Genomic DNA, 20,093 nt, shown 5'->3' with positions numbered 1-20,093 from the left:
GTGTAGGATATCTAAGACCATGATGGGCAAGAACTACATCACAGGACTCCCTTAAAGACTCAAAATAAAATAAAATAATATAAAAAATACTGTTTTCATATTTCAAAGGGTATGTGGTTTAATCTTCTGTTACATGTTTGACACCATATAGGTTAGAGTATTTCATTTTAACAGAAAAACAACTTCATATTTCACATCTTGCAAAGCACATAGACAGCACACCATGATTTACAGTTCTGATGCCAGTACATTGGCTTCTCTTAAAGATTCTTACCCATCAATGAATAGTCACACATTTATCATCCTCTTACACATGAACCTCAAAAAGTTAACGATATGCTTTTCACTGCTCATAAACACAAAAGGACTGACTGAGATGTGCACCATAAAGAGTTGGATAGAGTAAGATGTTGGATCACTCAGGAACTTAGTTCTTGAGCAGGAGACAATGCTGTCAAAGATGGACATCAGCACAAAGAAGCTCATGAGCATCAGGATGGTCTGGGTGGCCCTTTTCTCTGGGGATACTTTTGGGGAAAGTCTGGTACCTTGAAGATGTTGGGCCTGTTTCCTGTGCCTGCACAAGAGAGCCACCATGTACCAAGTCGAGAAGACCATGAGACTAATAAGAAAGATGTTTCTGATGGCCAGGAGCATAGTAAACATACTTTGCATCAGGCATTTCATGGGTAGAATAGAACAGGAATCAATAATATAAATAAAGTAATTCATGGTCAAATTCGGGTTGGCAATGATGGATAGTAAGAGATGACTGCTAATTAACATATAAAGGACACTCAGAAAAAAAAATGGCACATGTGATGTGATGGGGAGATTTATGCTTGAACTTTGAGCTTCTGGGACTGAGGATGTTGGCCTGGAGGACACTTAACAGGCTGGTGGTACAAAGGGAGAGACCTCTAAAAATTCTGTGCAGGTAGACAAGGAATTTACATATGATATCATCTCATTCCCTCCAAGAAATAAAAATGTCTGTGGCTATGAATGCAATGACTAGTAGCATCAGTAAGTGAGTTAGGGACAAGAGAACAATGGGCAGGTCAGTGAGTCTGGTCCTGAGCCCATGAATGAACCTGAGGATGTGGAAGAGAAGAAGGAAGCTGTTGCCTGAGATCCCAAAGCCAATTTCAGAGAAAAAGGTGTTCCTTATGTTAGAATCTGTGTGGAGCACAATGTTCTTATTCATCATATGTGAGAACAGTGACTGAGGAGAAAAATGGAACGATGACTGTTCCTGAGAAAACCTCAAACATCATCACTCTCAGACCACTCTTCTGCCCTCACAAAAACATGCAGTGGCCCATACACCCTCATTCCACTGAAAAATTTATCTCCACCTCAGACCTCACAGACCATCTCACCTGTCCTAAACTGAGCCATGGCTGGATGGTGGCTGCATCAGTTTGTGAGCTCATTGAACATTAAATAATACACACATCATAGATTATGTCTTTTCTTATTCCCCATGTGTGAGTTTTCCTAGAGCAGGAACAGCATCTTACTTGGTTTTCCTCCACAACATCTTGATTGCTAGGAACATTACAGACCATTTTACTATTTTGGGTGAATTTGAATGTGGAGGATTGTGTGAAAGAAACCCATCCTTCCCAATGAAAGAGGTCTCATAGATTAGGTAAGTGCATATTCTATTTGGGCCTATCTTTACCCTATTTTCTGATTGTGAAACCAAATTTCTTAATATATTTATATAGCAAATGTTGGCAATTGTCATCTGTGAATCCCGACTTTTCTCATTCCACCCACAATCTGCTGTTTCCTCCAATTGTGACCTTGAATACTCTTAGCTGAGCTCCAGTCCCCTCATCCTGAACACAACCATGTTCCTGTGTCAGGTTGCACTAGGTATATAAGAACATGGTGTTTACACACCAAACATTGCAGTGTTCCAGTACATGATGGTCTCTGTGGATATTTCACCTGCTGGTTCTTTCATGCAATGCCCAATGCCTTATGCTTGTCCTCTGGGGGACTTAGGGCAGATCAGAGTGACTGGTCAGCTCTGTCCCTGCCTGAACAGAAGATAAAAGATAATTTACAAAACAGCAGAACATTTGAGTGGAGTCCTTTCCATTGAACTCTCATGGACAATTCAGTCTTTGAGTGATGCTCTAGAAGTGCATCTTCCATGTTTCTATTCTCAGTCCAGAACTCCCTCCGAGAGAAGAGCAAAGTGGGCAAATGTCAGCAGGAGCATACTCCATGTCTTTCTTCAGGATGGGAATTCAGAAGCAAATTGAACTACAATTAATAGAAAATTGGGGCTACCCCAAATTACAGAATTAAATGAATCAGGTCCAGAGGCCACATTCCCTCTTTCCCTAATAGAGGGTTGATACATCTTCAGATTTTTGATATGCCAATTATAAGTTTATATTCATAAATGTCTGTACATGTTTTTGAATTGTTACAGTTTATTTGATTAGACTAAGGCATCAGGACTAAACCCACCTTGGGTAGGAAAGCCTTAATTTCAGGTTACTGTTAATAGTCCATTATCCAGGGTAGTTGGGGGAGGAACTTAAGGTAGGTACCTGTAGGCAGGTATCATGGAAGAGTGCTATTGTAGGGGTAATATTTAGAAAACAGTGCCCAGTCTGGCTTGTTCTGGGGCAGCCACCATGTTCCTGCTGCTCCTTGGCTCAGATTGGGGCTCTGGGTAGCTAGATGCGCAGGCCCTGGCACCCATGAGATGCCAGCATGGCTCTTCCAATTCACCACACTGCATCACAAAGTTCGGCTAAACCCCAGACAATATCTGCCACCCTCATAGTACCCGGTAGAAATGAAACTCTTAAACCTTAATGATTATCTAAAGGATTTATATATTTAGCAATGCTCAATCAACAAGATGCTTGCACAATTAGAGTTGTTACCCAATATCTAACCTTTTGATAGAAGTTGCTTTCCAGGACAGCTTTTGTCCCACTCGTGATTCTTCATGGCTGATAGCCTTCTTTTTCTCCTCCCTTTGCTCTATTTCTCCCCTCTCCTTCCTCTTTTTCTTCCCTCCCCTTCCTCTTCTACTGCCTAATCACTGAACTCCACTGAAAATACAATGTAGCAGAATAAGTATACTGCTACATATCACCCTTTCTTTTAGAATAAAAGAGAAAAAAACCAACTTTCCCTCAAAATATAATTAGAGCACAACTATTACCAATTTGTAATAATAAGGTACAAGACAGACTTAATACTCAGTCCAACATTGTCAATAAAAAGACCATTGTCATTTCTCTTGATTTAAAGACTATAGTTTTGTACCTGGCTTATGTCTTGGCTTTAGAATGAATGCCATCTGAAAACCATCCTCTCAAATCTGTTCTTTCAAAGTAAATAGCCTGGGTTGGCTAAGAGACTATAAGTCTTAAACCCTGTCAGAAATCCAGAATGACTGAATTAACTGAAGATATGGGAAGCACGAAGCATAGCTTCCAAAACATAGCCAATTATATAGATCGGTGATCACCTGGACAGTCCCTTATGCTACAAAATGTTGGAGCATCCAATCTTCAGCCTTCTGTCCCAGAATCATTTGACAGACCTAGTAATGCAGAATATTAAAGGGCTGATTACTCTGTCTTGGCAGATATAGTAAATCGACTATTCCACAAGTTTGTCCTTTTTCTGGACAGAATTTTGTCTGTAGATGAAAAGAGGCAATTTGCCTAGTGGCTGTCTCACCACTACTGGAGTACTCCAAAGATGCCCAATTTCTTCTTAGAATCCAAGAAGGGGAAGCTGTCAGGAGCAGACAGGTCTGTAGTCAAATGATATTTAATAAAGAAATGTCTATACCATCAATTCTGTGGACTTCTGACCTTTTTGAAAAACCAACTATCTATGTAAAGCAATCTGGACTGTTGTTGATTAACTACTCTCAGCTATTTCTAATTAAAATCTAGAAAGCACCATAACAATAAACTCAGAGTCGTGAATTTGTTATAGGTCCTTAACTCACATTGCTTAATCATCTAAAAGCAGTAAAACAAAAACAAAAACAAAAAAACAAAAACCAAAAATAATTAAAGAAGGACTGAGTCTGAGCCTTGTACTCACAAATTTTGAATTAATAAAACAAATTATACCAATGAAACTCTTAAATTTGCATCAAAATAAATTTTGTACCATCTAAGAAATTATAACTCCAGCTTAGTAACAATTATATGGATTTCTACCCATAGATATGGCTATATAATCAATTTTAGCTCTTCCCCCCTGTTCCAATAAAAACCATTATTAAAATCTCTAGAAAATAAACTTAATAATGACCACCCCCAAGCCCAGGGAATTGGGACGCCAACTCTTCATTAACTTCTTCAAGCTGAATTTGGGAGTTGAGATATTTGAAGAGGGGCAGGGGGAAGGGTACATAGGAGAGTTAGTTAGCCTAAGAAGGCCACACCAGTGATTGATAAGCCTCTGATGTCTGTGTCTTAACTGGCTCCTGCTGGAAGTCCAGGAGATCAGGAGTTCAAGTAGGTCAGTTCAGCATGTTCTGATGAGGAGATTCATTCACCAAGGCTATATATTCAGTAATACACAAATTTCAAAACAAATTTTAGTCTTATCAAGATAATTTTTTGTTCGATTCTCTGGAATCTAGTCTTCTGGACGTCTATCTCTGCCATGTTTGATCCATATAATTCTGGAAGTTATAACTACCTTAATTGAAGACCTCCGCAGAGGGGAGACCCTCTCTCAAGTCTCAGAAAGTCACGACCACACAGTAATCTGCTCGAGACACCATGTACTGGAGCAATTGCGAGGTTGTTTATTAGGGCGTGACAACTAGCTGCCGGTCAATTCGTATGCCCACGCAGGAGCTGAATTGACCCCGACAGCCAGTTTGGTATCTATAATTTTTCACTCTACATAATGACCTCTTCTGAAATCACACAGACAAAATCTTTTTCCCAAATCAGAATATCCTTGAGCCAGTAACCAGAAAAACCTTTATCTTGACCTTTTTTTTTTCCAAAGGAAAAATATAACTACACAACTCAGAATCACACCTATTTTGAAAATTAAATCAATCTAAGACAAATGAAGTAACTAAAGTACTCCATATACCTATTTTCAGGCCTTTCCAATTTTGCTAAGCAAGAAATAAACTCAGAAATCCCCCAGGGCCCATGTTAGACAGAACCCCAGTATCCTGTGAGATAATATAACTTTTTACCATCTAGATACACCTGATTTACACTATCCTTCTCTTTGGCTCTCTGTCTAGAGCATCCTTCTAGTTACTTATTTATCTATAGGTCTCTCTATAGGAGCCACAGACAAATTTTATTACCTGATCAAAGCAGGCAATGAACATCACTGTACTCTGTACCTGGAGTCAGTGACAATTTCCCTATCTTAGTTCTGAACCCTGGGCTAGCTTCCCCATGTGATTCAGACAAACTTGTTTATAAATTCTTTCCTAAAAGCAAATAATCCCTATATTGTAAAATCACAGTTAAATCAGTAACTGCTTCAAAACAGAGGCTTATTCATTTGGCTTTCTTGACTCAGAGCATCCTGCAATTTCTCTCAGCAGGGGACCTGCCTACAAGCAGTTTCTTTGTTCAAAGTTCCTGAGCTAGTGTCAAGAGCTACTCACTCACTCACTTTTTAAAAAAAATAAAAAAATAAAAGATGCTACTTTAACTCTCAGGTGAATAGTCTTAAGTTTCTAGTGAATTTTTTGCCTGGAGTTGGTGTGCCACTTGTAGAGGTGATATTTAGACAATGGTGCCCGGTCAGCTTGTTCCTGGGCAGCCACAACGTTCCAACTGCTCCTCAGCTCTGACTGGGGCTCCAGCTAGCTAGATGTGCAGGCCCTGGCACCCACAAGATGCCAGCATGGGGGATGGCTCTGGCAATCCACCACGCTGCATCCACAAAGCTCAGCTGAACCCCAGACAATGTCTGTCATCCTGGCAGTACCCAGTAGAAATGAGACTCTTAAAGCTTAATTATTATCAAAAGGATTTATGTATTTAGAAATGCTTAACAAGATGCCCAAACAATTAGAGTTGTTACCCAATATCTAACCTTTTGATAGAAGTTGGTACCCAGGACAGCTTTTGACTCATCCATGGTTCTCCATGGCTGATAGCCTCCTTCTTTTCCTCCCCTTCCTCTATTTCTCCCCTCTCCTTCCTCTTTTTCTTCCTTCTCCTTCCTCTTCTACTGCCTAATCACTGAGCTCCACTGCAAATACAATGTAGCAGAATAAGTTTCCTGCTACATGCTATTTACTGTTTTTTTTTTCTTCACAGTTTTCCTGGTCTGTATTCTTAAGGGTCTGTACTCACAGAGCTGGGATCCCTCACATAGATCACCAATCAAGAAAACTCACTACAAGTGTGCACAGACGTCAATCTGGTGGGCTAATTATGTGAACTGGCATTCCCTTTCCTGTTCCTAAATGATTTATCCTGTGTCAAAAACAAAGAAACAAACAAACCAAAATGGATTTCACATCTGACCCTTTGTCAGCCTGACACAAAAACACATCACAGTTACACTGTAACCTTGACTCTTTTTTTTGTTGTTCGAAGGTATCATAACAATATCTACCTTGTAATGTAAAAGTTACACATTCTTTGTAGCTTCAAGCTCCTTTTTTTTACACTAAATGATTTTATTTTATTTTTATTGGATGTTTTATTTAATTTTATATGTTGTCCCCTTACCCCATCCCCCACCCACCCAGGAACCCCCAATCCCCTCACCCCTCCTCCTTCTTCTCTGCAGATGTAACCCCTGCCTACGCCCCCACTCCCACCTCCCAACCTCAAAATTCCCACCCCTGGGGTGTCCAGCCTTCACGAAGTCAAGGATCTCTTCTTCCACCTATGCCCAGCAGGGCCCTCCACTCTTCAGCTGAAGCCCTGGATCCCTCCCTAAGTGCTCCCCAGCTGGTGGTTTAGACCATGGGAGCTGTGGTTGGTTGGTATTGTTGCTCTACTCATGGGGCCAAAAACACTTTCAGCTCCCATGGCCTTCACTCTAACTCCTCCAATGGGAACCCCATTATCAGTTCAATGGCTAGTTGTGAGCATCTGCCTCTGAATATGTCAGACTCTTGAAGACCTCTGAGGAGACATCCATATCAGGCTCTTATCAGCATGCACTTCCTGACTTCCACATCAGCATCTACCTTTGGTGAATGCACATGGGATGGATACTCAGGTGGAATGGTCTTCAGACGGCCTCTCCTTCAGTTTCTGACCCTCACTTTGTCTCCATATTTGCTCCCTTGAGTATTTTGTTGCTCCTTCTAAGAAGGACTGAATCACCCCAACTTGGTCTTCCTTCTTTATGAGCTTCTTGTGGCCTGTGAGCTGCATCTTGGGCATTTCAAGGTTCTGGGCTAATATCCAATAATCAGTGAGTGAATACCATGTGTGTTCTTTTGTGATTGGCTTACTTCACTCAGGATGATAATTTCTAGTTCCATCCATTTACCTAGGAAGCTCACAAATTCATTGTTTTTAATAGCTGAGTAATACTCCATTGTGTAAATATATCACATTTTTTTAATCCATTCCTCAGTTGAAGGACATCTGGGTTCTTTCCAGCTCCTGGCTATTATAAATAAGGCTGCTATGAACATAGTTGAGCATATGTCCTTGTTATATGTTCAAGCATCTTCTGGGTATATGCCTAGGAGTGGTATAGCTGGATCCTCAGGTAATGCTATATCCAATTTTTTGAGGAACCGCCACACTGATTTCCAAAGTGGTTGCAACATCTTGCAGTCCCACCAATAATGGAGGAGTGTTCCTCTTTCTCCAGACCCTGGCCGGCATCTACTATCATCTGAGTTTTTAATCTTAGCCATTCTGACTGGTGTGAGATGGAATATCAGGGTTGTTTTGATTTGCATTTCCCTGATGACTAAGGATACTGCACATTTCTTTAGGTGCTTCTCAGCCATTCGAGTTTCCTCCATTGAAAATTGTTAAGCTCTATACCCTGTTTTTTAATAGGGTTATTTGGTTGTCTGGAGTCTAATTTCTTGAGTTCTTTGTATATATTGGATATTAGCCCTCTATCAGATGTAGGATTGGTAAAGATCTTTTCCCAATTTGTTGGTTGTCATTTTGTCTTACTGACAGTGTCCTTTGCTTACAGAAACTTTGCAATTTTATGAAGTCCCATTTGTCAATTCTTGATCTTAGAGCATATGCCATTGGTGTTCTGTTCAGGAACTTTTCCCCTGTGCCCAAGTATTCGAGGCTGTTCCCCACCTTCTCTTCTATTAGTTTCAGTGTATCTGGTTTTATGTGGAGGTCCTTTATCCACTTAGAATTGAGCTTTGTACAAGGAGATAAGAATGAATCAATTTTCATTCTTCTACATGTTGTCCTCCAGTTGAACCAGCACCATTTGTTGAAAATGCTGTCCTTTTTTCACTGGACAGTTTTAGCTCCTTTGTCAAAGATCAAGTGAACATAGGTGTGTGTGTTCATTTCTGGGTCTTCAATTCTATTCCATTGATCTTCCTGCCTGTCTCTGTACCAATACCAAGTAGTTTTTTTTATCACTATTGCTCTGTAGTACAGCTTGAGGTCAGGGATGGTGATTCCTCCCGAAGTTCTTTTATTGTTGAGAATAGTTTTCGCTATCCTGGGTTTTTTGTTATTCCAAATGAATTTGAGACTTTCCTTTTCTAACTCTGTGAAGAACTGAGTTGGGATTTTAATGGGGATTGCATTGAATCTGTGCATTGCTTTTGGCAAGATAGCCATTTTTATTATATTAATCCTGCCAATCCATGAGCATGGGAGATCTTTCCATCTTCTGAGATCTTCTTCAATTTCTTTCTTCAGGGACTTGAGGTTCTTGTCATACAGGTCTTTCACTTGCTTGGTTAGATTCACACCAAGGTATTTTATACTATTTGCAACTATTGTGAAGGGTGTCATTTCCCTAATTTCTTTTTCAGTCTGTTTATCCTTCATGTAGAGGAAGGCTACTGATTTGTTTGAGTTGATTTTATAACCGGCCACTTTGCTGAAGTTGTTTATCAGGTTTAGGAGTTCTCTGGTGGAAATTTTGGGGTCACTTAAGTATACTATCATATCATCTGCAAAGAGTGAGATTTTGACTTCTTCCTTTCCTATTTGTATCCCTTTGACTTCTTTTTGTTGTCTAATTGCTCTGGCTAGGACTTCCAGTACTATATTGAATAGGTAGGGGGAGAATGGGCAGCCTTGTCTAGTCCCTGATCTTAGTGGGATTGCTTCAAGTTTCTCTCCATTTAGTTTGATATTGGCTACTGGTTTGCTGTAAATTGCTTTTACTATGTTTAGGTATGGGCCTTGAATTCCTGATCTTTCCAAGACTTTTATCACGAAGGGATGTTGAATTTTGTCAAATGCTTTCTAAGCATCTAGTGAGATGATCATGTGGTTTTTTTTTCTTTGAGATTGTTTATATAGTGGATTACATTGATGGATTTCCGAATATTGAACCATCTCTACATTCCTGGAATAAAACCTACTTGATTATGATGGATGATTGTTTTGATATGGTCTTGGATTCGGTTTGCTAGAATTTTATTGAGTATTTTTTGCATTGATGTTCATAAGGGAGATTGGTCTGAAGTTCTCTTTCTTTGTTGGGTCCTTGTAGGGTTTGGGTATGAGTGTAATTGTAGCTTCATAGAATGAATTGGGTAGTGTTCCTTCTGTTTCTATTTTGTGGAATAGTTTGAAGAGAATTGGTATTAGGTCTTCCTTGAAGGTCTGATAGAATTCAGCACTAAAACCATCTGGTCTTGGGCTTTTTTTAGTGGGGAGACTTTTAATGACTGCTGCTATTTCCTGAGGGGTTATGGAACTATTTAGATGGTTTATCTGCTCCTGGTTTAACTTTGGTACCTGGTATCTGTCTAGGAAGTTGTCCATTTCATCCAGGTTTTCCAGTTTTGTTGATATAGGCCTTTGTAGTAGGATCTGATGATTTTTTGAATTTCTTCCGTTTCTGTTGTTATGTCTCCCTTTTCAGTTCTGATTTTATTAATTTGGATACTGTTTCTGTGCCCTCTGGTTAATCTGGCTAATGGTTTATCTATCTTGTTGATTTTCTCAAAGAACCAGCTCCCGGTTTTGTTGATATTTTGTATTGTTCTTTCTGTTTCTATTTGGTTGATTTCAGCCCTGAGTTTGATCATTTCCTGCCTTCTACTCCTCCTGGGTGTATGCTTCTTTTTGTTCTAGAGCTTTTAGTTGTGCAGTCAAGTTGTTAGTGTGTGCTCTCTCCAGTTTCTCTTTGTAGGCACTTAGAGCTATGAGTTTTCCTCTTAGCACTGCCTTCATGGAGTCCCACAAGTTTTGGTATGATGTGTCCTCATTTTCACTGAATTCTAAAAAGTCTTTAAGTTCTTTCTTTATTTCTTCCTTGACCAAGTCACCATTGAGTAGAGAGTTGTTCAGTTTCCATGTTCATGTGGGTTTTCCACTGGTTTTGTCATTATTAAAGACCAGTCTTAGTCTGTGGTGATCTGATAAGATGCAAGGGATTATTTCAATCTTTTTGTATCTGTAGAGGGTTGTTTTGTGACCAATTATATGGTCTATTTTGGAGAAGGTACCATGAGGTGCTGAAAAAAAGGTATATTCTTTTGTTTTAGGATGAAATGTTCTATAGATGTCTGTTAAGTCCATTCGGTTCATAACTTCTGTTAATGTCAAAATGTCTCGGTTTAGTTTCTGTTTCCATGATCTGTCCATTGCTGAGAGTGGGGTGTTGAAATCCCCCACTATTATTGTGTGAGGTGTAATATGTGTTTTGAGCTTTAGTAAAGTTTCTTTTATGTATGTAGGTGCCCTTGCATTTGGAGCATAGATGTTCAGAATTGAGAGTTCACCTTGGTAGATTTTTCCTTTGATGAGTATGAAGTGTCCTTCCTTATCTTTTTTGATTAATTTTGGATGAAAGTCGATTTTATTTGATATTAGAATGGCTACTCCAGCTTGTTTCTTGGGACCATTGGCTTGGAAAATTGTTTTCCACCCTTTTATTCTGAGGTAGTGTCTGTCTTTGTCACTGAGGTGCGTTTCATGTATGCAGCAAAATTCTGGGTCTTGTTTGTGTATCCAGTCTGATAGTCTGCGTGTTTTTGAGTTGATATTAAGAGATATTAAGGAAAAATTATTGTGGGTTCCTGTTATTTTTGTTATTAGAGGTAGAATTATGTTTGTAGAGCTATCTTCTTTTGGGGTTGTTGGAAGATTACTTCCTTGCTTTTTCTAGATTGTAGTTTCCCTCCTTGTGTTGGCGTTTTCCATCAATTATCCTTTGAAGTGCTAGGTTTGTGGGAAGATACTGTGCAAATTTGGTTTTGTCATGGAATATCTTGGTTTCACCATCTATAGTGATTGAGAGTTTTGCTGGGTATAGTAATCTGGGCTGGCATTTGTGTTCTCTTAGGGTCTGTATGATGTCAGTCCAGGCTCTTCTGGCTTTTATAGTCTCTGGTGAGAAGTCTGGTGTAATTCTTATAGGTCTGCCTTTATATGTTACGTGACCTTTTTCCCTTACTGCTTTTAGTATTTTTTCTTTGTTTTGTGCATCTGATGTTTTTATTATTACGTGACAGGAGGTATTTCTTTTCTGGTCTAGTCTATTTGGTGTTCTGTAGGCTTCTTGCATGTTTATGGGCATCTTGTTCTTTAGGTTAGGGAAGTTTTCCTCAATAATTTTGTTGAAGATATTTACTGGCCCTTTAAGTTGGGAATCTTCATTCTCATCTATACCTATTATCCTTAGGTTTCATCTTCTCATTGTGTCCTGGATTTCCTGGATGTTTTGAGTTAGGAGTTTTTTGTATTTTGCATTTTCTTTGACAACTGTGTCAATATTTTCCACCGTATCTTCTGCATTTGAGATTCTCTCTTCTATCTCTTGTATTCGATTGGTGATGCTTGCGTCTATGACTCCTGATCTCTTTCTTAGGTTTTCTATCTCCATGGTTGTCTCCCTTTGAGCTTTCTTTATTGTTTCTATTTCCATTTTCAGATCCTGAATGTTTTTGTTTAATTCCTTCTCTGTGTTTTCTTGCATTTCTTTAAGGGATTTCTGTGATTTCTCTTTAAGGGCTTCTACCTGTTTACTTGTACTCTCCTGTATTTCTTTAAGGGAGTTACTTAATTCCTTCTTATAATCCTCTATCATCATTATGAGAAGTGATTTTAATTCTCCATCCTTCTTTTCAGGTGTGATGGGGTGTTCAGGGCTTGCTATATTGGGAGAACTGGGTACTGATGATGCCAAGATACTTTGGTTTCTGTTGCTTATGTTCTTGCGCTTGCCTTTCGCCATCTGGTTAGCTCTAGTGGTACCTGCCCTCACTGTGTAAGACTGGAGTCTGTATTTCCAGTTATCTTGCTTATTGCAGAGCTCCTCGGAGTCCAGATGTCTCTGTGGTCTTATGCTCCTAATCTCCTGGGTGGAAGAACTCCTGGGACTCAGGCCACCTCTTGGATCTGGAAATCCTTCTGCTCTGAGTGCCGTGGCTCCTCGGCTGCTCTGAGTTCAGTGGCTCCTCGGCTGCTTTGAGTGCAGTGGCTCCTCGATGACTCAGGATTCAGTATCTCCACAGGACAGGAGCAGACTGACTCTGTGTCTGCCCCAGCCCAAAGGACCAGGCAGGGGCGGAAGGGAACTGGAATTCCAGAGGGGCGGGGTTTGGGTAGCTGCTGTGTCCTGAATGTCCCTGGCTCCCAGATGTATCTCTGGGGCTTAGGGAGTGAGATGGAGTTCTTACCGGCTGCTCTGAGTGCAGTGGCTCTTCTAGGATGACTCAGGATTCAGTATCTCCACAGGACAGGAGCAGACCGACTCTGTGTCTGCCCCAGCCCAAAGGACCAGGCAGGGGTGGAAGGGCAGCCTATGCCTTTTTATTGGGGAATTGAGTCCACTGATGTTAAGAGATATTAAGGAGAGGGTGTTGCTGCTTCCTGTCATTTTTGCTAATAGTGGAGACATAGTTTGTGTGGTTATCTTCTTTTGGGTTTGATGGAAAAGGATTATTTTCTTGCTCTTTCTAGGGTATGATTGCCCTCCTTGTATTGGGGCTTCCCTGCTATTATCCTTTGTAGAGCTGGTTTTGTGGGAAGATACTGTGTAAATTCGGTTTTGTCATGGAATATCTTAGTTTCTCTGTCTATGGTAATTGAGAGTTTTGCTGGGTAAAGTAGCTTGGGCTGGCATTTATGTTCTATTAGGGTCTGTATGATATTTGTCCAGGATCTTCTGGCTTTTATAGTATCTGGTGAGAAGTCAGGTGTAATTCTGATAGGTTTGCCTTTATATCTTACGTGGCCTGTTTCCCTTACTGCTTTTAAAATTCTTTCTTTGTTTTGTGCATTTTGTGTCTTGATTATTATGTGACAGGAGGTATTTCTTTTTTGATCTAGTCTGTTTGGTGTTCTGTAGGCTTCTTGTGTGATTATGGGCATCTCATTCCTTAGGTTAGGGAAGTTTTCTTCTATATTTTTGTTGAAGATATTTACTGGCCCTTTAAGTTGGGAATCTTCACTCTCATCTATACCTATTATCCTTAGGTTTGGTCTTCTCATTGCGTCCTGGATTTCCTGGATATTTTGTGTTAAGAACTTTTTGCATTTTGCGTTTTCTTTGACAGTTGTGTCAATATTTTCTAAGGTATCTTCTGCACCTGAGATTCTTTCTTCTATCTCTTGTATTCTGTTGGTGATGCTTGTGTCTATGACTCCTGATTTCTTTCTTAGGTTTTCTATCTCCAGGGTAGTCTCCTTTTGTGATTTCTTTATTGTTTCTACTTCCATTTTTATGTCCTGGATGGTTTTGTTCAATTCCTTCATCTGTTTGTTTGTCTTTTCTTGTAATTCTTTAAAGGATTTTTGTGTTTCTTTAAGGACTTCATCCTGTTTTCCTGTGTTCTCCTCAAGTTTTTTGATAGTGTTATTTATTTCCTTCTTATAGTCCTCTAGCATCATCATTAGAAGTGATTTTAGATCTGGTTCTTGTTTTCCTGGTGATATGGGGAGTTCAGGACTTTCTAATGTGGGAGAACTAGGTTCAGATGATGGCAAGTACCTTGGGTTGCTGGTGCTTGTGTTCTTGCACTTGCCTTTTGCCATCTGGATCACCTTTGTGCTTTCTGTGCTGTCTCTGACTGGGACCTGTCTTTCCTATTATCTAGGTTGTGTCAGAACTGTTTGAGATGGGTTTTGCTGCTGGGGTTAGAGCTGAGGCCCAAGATGTGCTCCGTGCTCAGGTGGAAACTGGAAGGGGCCCGGGCTCTGGGCCAGGAGTGGATTCCTGGGTCCCAGTGGGTCCCGGTTGCTCCCTGATTGGGGGCAAGTATTGCCACCTCCTAGCCTAAGATACTGCTTGGCATAGAGGTACTGAGAGCCCTGCTTCCTCTGGATTCTGTGAGATTGGGTGCAGAGCTGCCTCCTGGGATTTGCGAGTGCTCGGGCCCAGACCGGATGGGGTCCGTGCTCCAAGCCAGGAGTGAATTCCTGGGTCCCAGTGGGTCCTGGTTGCTCCCTGTTTGGGACAAGTGCTGCTTTTTCCTTACCTGGGATGCTGCCTGAGTTAAACTCCTGGGAGGGAGTCCCTCTTTCTCTCTGTTTTCTGGGGTTGGGTACAGAGCTGCTGCCTGTGACCTGCTCTATGCTCCGAGAACTCACATCTTGAACACATGCATAGAGCAAAGAATGAACAGGCTTGGATATGAGAGTTTTTAATGCATGTCAGCAAATTGTAATTTTAGTGTCTGTAGGAGGTGACAAGTTCTCACTGCAGAGCATGGAGACTACTCACTGTGGTAGTAGGATTTTAGTTTAAACCTGCACTAAGCTGCTTTCTTGTGCCTCATCGAAGGCCTTAAGCTCTGCTTTATCCCTCTACACTTTCCTATCAGTTCTTTTTAAATTTACTTGTAAATGTCACTCACAGCTTGAATCCTGAAGCTGAGTATATGGAAATTAAGGCTCACAGAACCAATACTACATGGAATCCAGATATTCAACAAGAGGACTGACCCAGCAAAAGGCTGCCTGTTAACACTGGAGGGAGAGAGCCTCAGAGCTGATGGGAAGTCATGGGAGATTCAGGAGTCTCTCACCCTAGAGCAGACACATCACAAAGTATGAAATGGTTTGGAATTTATTACACCAGAGGTTCAAAATAAGCAAAGTTAGAGTTGTCTACTTGGTGCAAACTTTCTAATATCTCCCAAAGGTATTGCAAGATAACTCAGATAAAGTTTGTGCCCAGCCCTCCCTAGATGGCTGTTATCCAGATCACAGGCAGTAAGGTCAAAGGTGGAGAAGACGCTCCACTGGGATCCCAGGTCTCCATGCTCTCCAGTGATTACATGTCACCTTCTATAGACACTAAAATTACAATGTGCTGACATATATTAAAGACTCCTTTAATTTAAGCCTGTGTAGCATCTCCTCAGGCTCAGAGTCCTCCCTGCCATGTCCATCTTGATAAGTGCCTTGCGCCCAAGGGCAGAATCACAAGGTGGTTTGGTTCCAGGGAGGCTGAGAGAGAAATTGTTCCTAGGCTACAGGGAGGTTTTCAGCATCTGCAATGGAGAAGCTAAGCTCTGGCATCCTCTCAGTACAGGGGACTGTGTTCTGCATGGATAATGAATGTGTTTTCTTCTGAGGGTATTTGTTTCCTGTAAGTCCTAAAATTCTTCAATTTTGCACACTTCTGGAATATCCATAGATTTTTGGTTTGCATTCATTTTTCTAAAGTAAATTGATTTCTCTGTGTCACTGTTTTAGTCACACAGTGAATTTCCTGGCTTATTCTTTCCTACAGATCTTCTCTTGTTACCAAGGAAACCTTAAACCCACATCTTAATGTAATGTCTTCAGCTCTGTGTTTGTCTAGAATTGTTATTGGACTTGACTTTTTTGCCTTTGGTTTGACTAATTCAGAGATTTGAAGTTGTAGTGGTTTGAATATGCTTGGCCCAGGGAATGGCACTATTAGGAGATGTGGCCTTGTTGGAAAAAGTGTGTCACTGTGGGCATGGGCTTAAAGACCCTCATCTAGCTTTTCACAAGCCAGTCTTTTCCTGGCTTTGCCTTTGGAAAGAGATCTAGAACTCTCAGTTCCTCCTGCAGTATACCTGCCTGGTTGCTGCCATGCTCCCAGCTTCATGAACATAGACTGAATCTCTGAACATGTAAGCTAGTGCCAATTAAATGTTGTCCTTACTAGAGTTGCCCTGGTCATGGTGTCTGTTCAGCTCAGTAAAACCGTAAGTAAGAGAGAAGTTGGTATAAGGGACTGGGGTATTGCTATGATAGTCCTGACCATGATTTTGTTTGTAAGAATGTGGACTTTGGAGTTTTGGATTTGGAGTGCAGTGGGATGCTGTATGTGGGAATTAATGGACCATCCTCATAGGAATATGAAATACTGTGTTGCTGAGGGTGATTTGAACTATGTAAACCTGGCTATTGAGGTTTCAGAGGACAAGAATATTAATATGTTTCCCAAGCCCTTTGGAGGAGCCCAGAAGACCAGATGTGGATCTCAGATACTGGAACAAGAAGCTGTAGCATTGAGGTTGCTTTGGAGAACCTGAGGTGGTCAAGCTGCCATAGCTCTGGGATAACCTGCTGAGGAAAGCTGCTAACGGAGTGAAAGCAGCTGAGGAGAAAGAAGTTTGTTGCAGTCAACAAAGATGAAAAAGGAGTTGGAGATCTGAAAACCACTTTGACATCAGACATAGAGATGCTGAGTTTGGAGTTTGTCCAGCTGGTTTCCTGTCTTGCTTTGTGGATTACAGTAAAATGATTGGATGAACTTGAAGAGACTTTGAATTTTGGATTTTTTACAGGTTTGAGACTGGTATAGATGATTATGATGTTGGAAATTGGCCTAAAAGTATTTTTTATTATACTATGGCTAGGTATGGCTCTCATGGACTCATGTGCTTGAACAAGCCTATGGGGGACAGGAAGTTGAATGTAGTGATTTGAATATGGTTGGCCCAGGGAGTAGAATTATTAGGAGATATAGCCTTATTGGAGTAGGTATTGCCTTTTTGGAGGAAGTGGGTTCCTGTGGAGGTGGGCTTTGAGACTCTCCTTGTAGCTTACTGGAAGATAGTCTTCTCCTGTTTAACTTTGGAACAAATATAGAACTCTCAGCTTCCTGAACCCTGCCTGTCTGGATGCTACCATGTTCTGTCCTGATGATAATGGTCTGAACTTCTAAACCTGCAAGCCATCCTGAATTAAATGTTGCCCTTCTAAGAGTTGTCTTGGTCATGGTGTCTGTTCACAGCAAAACCTTAAGTAAGACAGAAGCTTTCCAAGGAAATGAAGCTGCAGGTTCACAGCTGCACAGTGGACAGGCTTCCAGCATGCTGAGTCTCACTCTAGAGCTATTAGGTCTCAGAGGCTGTCCTTAGCCTGAGCTTCCTCTCCACAGGATGTCTCAGTTAATGGACATGGTTGCTAGTTATGAAATATCAAGTCTATGTTGAACTTGGTCATTGTTTCCCCAGGTCCTAAGAACAGAAATGTATGATTCCTGAAGTTTGGGAGAAACAATTGCAAAGCACTCAAATAATGGGAAAACCCAGATTTTGTTGTTTATTCTAGGTCTGGTCTCTCTTACTAGCTCCCACAATTCACCAAACTGTATTTTCTCATGGGCTTAGGAACAGGTAAAAAGAAATCTAGCACTTTTATTTTCAAATAGAACATCAAAGCTGCTGGGCAAGGAGGCCTCCTGTATTCTCTTCTTCCATCATGGGATCCATCACATCTCAGGATCTGTCAGGAAAAGTTTCTCCTGTGGTATGGTTGGGTCTCTGTGGTAGCAGCTGGCATCTGTGACAAAACTCCCATCAGGTCTGTGACAAGACTTCTCTGGGACTTCCTGTCCCTTCACCATAAGAGGACACTGTCTTCTCTGGAATTTCTGAAGACGTGTTTTTAAATACTGAAACAGTCCTTTCATGAAGCAGATCCAGTCCCACTTTCCAAAGCCTTGGTCCATTGTTCAAGGAGGCACAGCAGGGGTGACAGAGATGATACTATGGTAAAGATGAGCTGTGTGACAGTGACACACACAAGCAACAGTTTCATAAACATAAGGACAATCAGGTATTGCTCAGACCTGACTTAAATCTTGTTCTTTACACAGCTAGTCAACACCAGGGTGTCCGTGGCTGCATCCATGTTCTAGAGGAGGACACACACACTCTGCCTTTCTCCTCACTGGATGCAGTGCACCCACAGGGCCATAAGCACTCAACATGCAGTGGCTTCTGCAGAGAGGTTTCCCTCTTCCCTCCTGCTCTCTACTTCCCCCTAGATGACAAGGTCAGGCAGGTCATCATTGTGCTGAACACTGGTCATTCATTTGAGGCCTATTGATGATGCCATGGATCTCAGGCTGTCCATGATTTGTGTAACTGAAGGATAACACAGTGTCTACAGTAGTAGGTTTCTGGCTCCATGAAGAACAGGAGGCCATCTCTATGCTCCTGAGCAGTTGAAGCCTTTACAGTTGGTCTATCAAGGAATGCTCAGGATTCTTCTGGACATTTCCTGCTCCAGGTGCATTTTGTTTTCCTGTTCTTCCCTCTAACCCCTTTCTTACTTCTCCACAACCTATTTCACAAAGCCAAATTATTAAGTATTTTCACCAACTCTCTACCACAGCTCTGAATTATTAATTCTTACTCAGTGTTGATGAATTCTAACATTTTCCCTATTGCTTCATTTAATATTTCTATGATTTTAAAAAATATTTTAGTATAATTATATGAGTTATCCTTTCCCCTATCTCCCTCAAAATCCTTCCAAATAACCTCCTCTGCTGTTGTTTGCTTTCATGGCCTCATTTTATTACATAATACATGTTCTTAAGTGTATACCTACAACATGCTCAGTCTGTATAGTATTACTTATATGTGTATTTTCCATGCTGATTTTGGTTTTGGACACACAATTCATGTGCTTTTCCCTGGAGAAGACAACACCTCCTGTTCTTAGCTTTCTTTAGTTGCCTGTATTTCCTTGTGTAGGCTGAGTAGTGGGCTTTCCTGTACCTTGGCATGTCTAATTGTTGTCCTTATTTAGCTCATGTTCAGGGAGCCTCATCAGCTTAACAGGACCAGGAGACACAGTCTCACAGCAAATTCCCTGATCGCCCAGATCTTCCATCTTTTCACCTTCCTTCTGCCGTGGCTGTTTTCTGTGCCTTGGCTTCAGGAGTTCTTGGTAGACAGATCCACTGAGACTGGGATGTACATCTCTATGTATTGATTGGTTGTGGTTTTCTCTAATGGTCTTCTGTTGCAGAGAGAAATTTTCTTGATATAAGAGTATATATTTAGAACATTTTAAACACTTGTGCTTCTTGTTAATATACTACATTACAGTACAATGTGAACTAAAAAACTGTGAAGTTATTTCATATCACACTCTTGATTTTCAATTGATAATTCTTTACTATGTATCTGGGAATTTTTTTATAACAGTATAGGCCTCATACATATTAAATGTTCATTAAAGTAAATGACGAGTAGTACATAAAATACTCACTGCAGTTCTCATGTACTTTTTGTTTGCTTCTCTGAGGTCTGGAGAAGCCTCCTATACCTAGAAGGAGATGGAAGACTCTTGTAGAGTCGATCCATTAACACTGGGTTATCCTTTTCATTTAATCATGATCTTAGAACGGGATGGCCCTAAGTCTATTATAATTGTTTTTTTATTTACCACTTTGACTTTACTTGCGAGAAAAAAAGTAAGAATCTATTCACACTAATATTTGATTCTTGGGGTCTTTTCTCAGAGGCATCATGACAGAAGATTAAAGTCATAGGTTGGATGCAGAGTCATTTAGAATTCAGAGAAAGACCAGGATTTCACACTGTTTGGAAAGGGAACCTGGCTCCATCATTCTACTGTTTTAGTCATTTTTCTCTTTTCTATTTCAGGCGGGGAAAGAGCTGATCAGTCATTAACAGAGCTGAATTGTGTCTCCCAGGCCACATGCCAAGGCACTGCATTGAC

General features: G+C 40.7%; 1 pseudogene; it reads right to left on the bottom strand.

Annotated features, from left to right (window-relative positions):
• Nucleotides 1-277: 277 nt before the first annotated feature.
• LOC114633142 lies at nt 278-1,231 on the bottom strand (annotated as a pseudogene).
• Between the last annotated feature and the right edge of the window lie 18,862 nt (nt 1,232-20,093).

Source organism: Grammomys surdaster, unplaced genomic scaffold (assembly GCF_004785775.1).
Source record: "Grammomys surdaster isolate TR1022 unplaced genomic scaffold, NIH_TR_1.0 531, whole genome shotgun sequence".
Classification (NCBI taxonomy): Eukaryota; Metazoa; Chordata; class Mammalia; order Rodentia; family Muridae; genus Grammomys; species Grammomys surdaster.
Note: the sequence above shows the minus strand (reverse complement) of the source record. Positions and strands in the feature narration are given on the sequence as shown.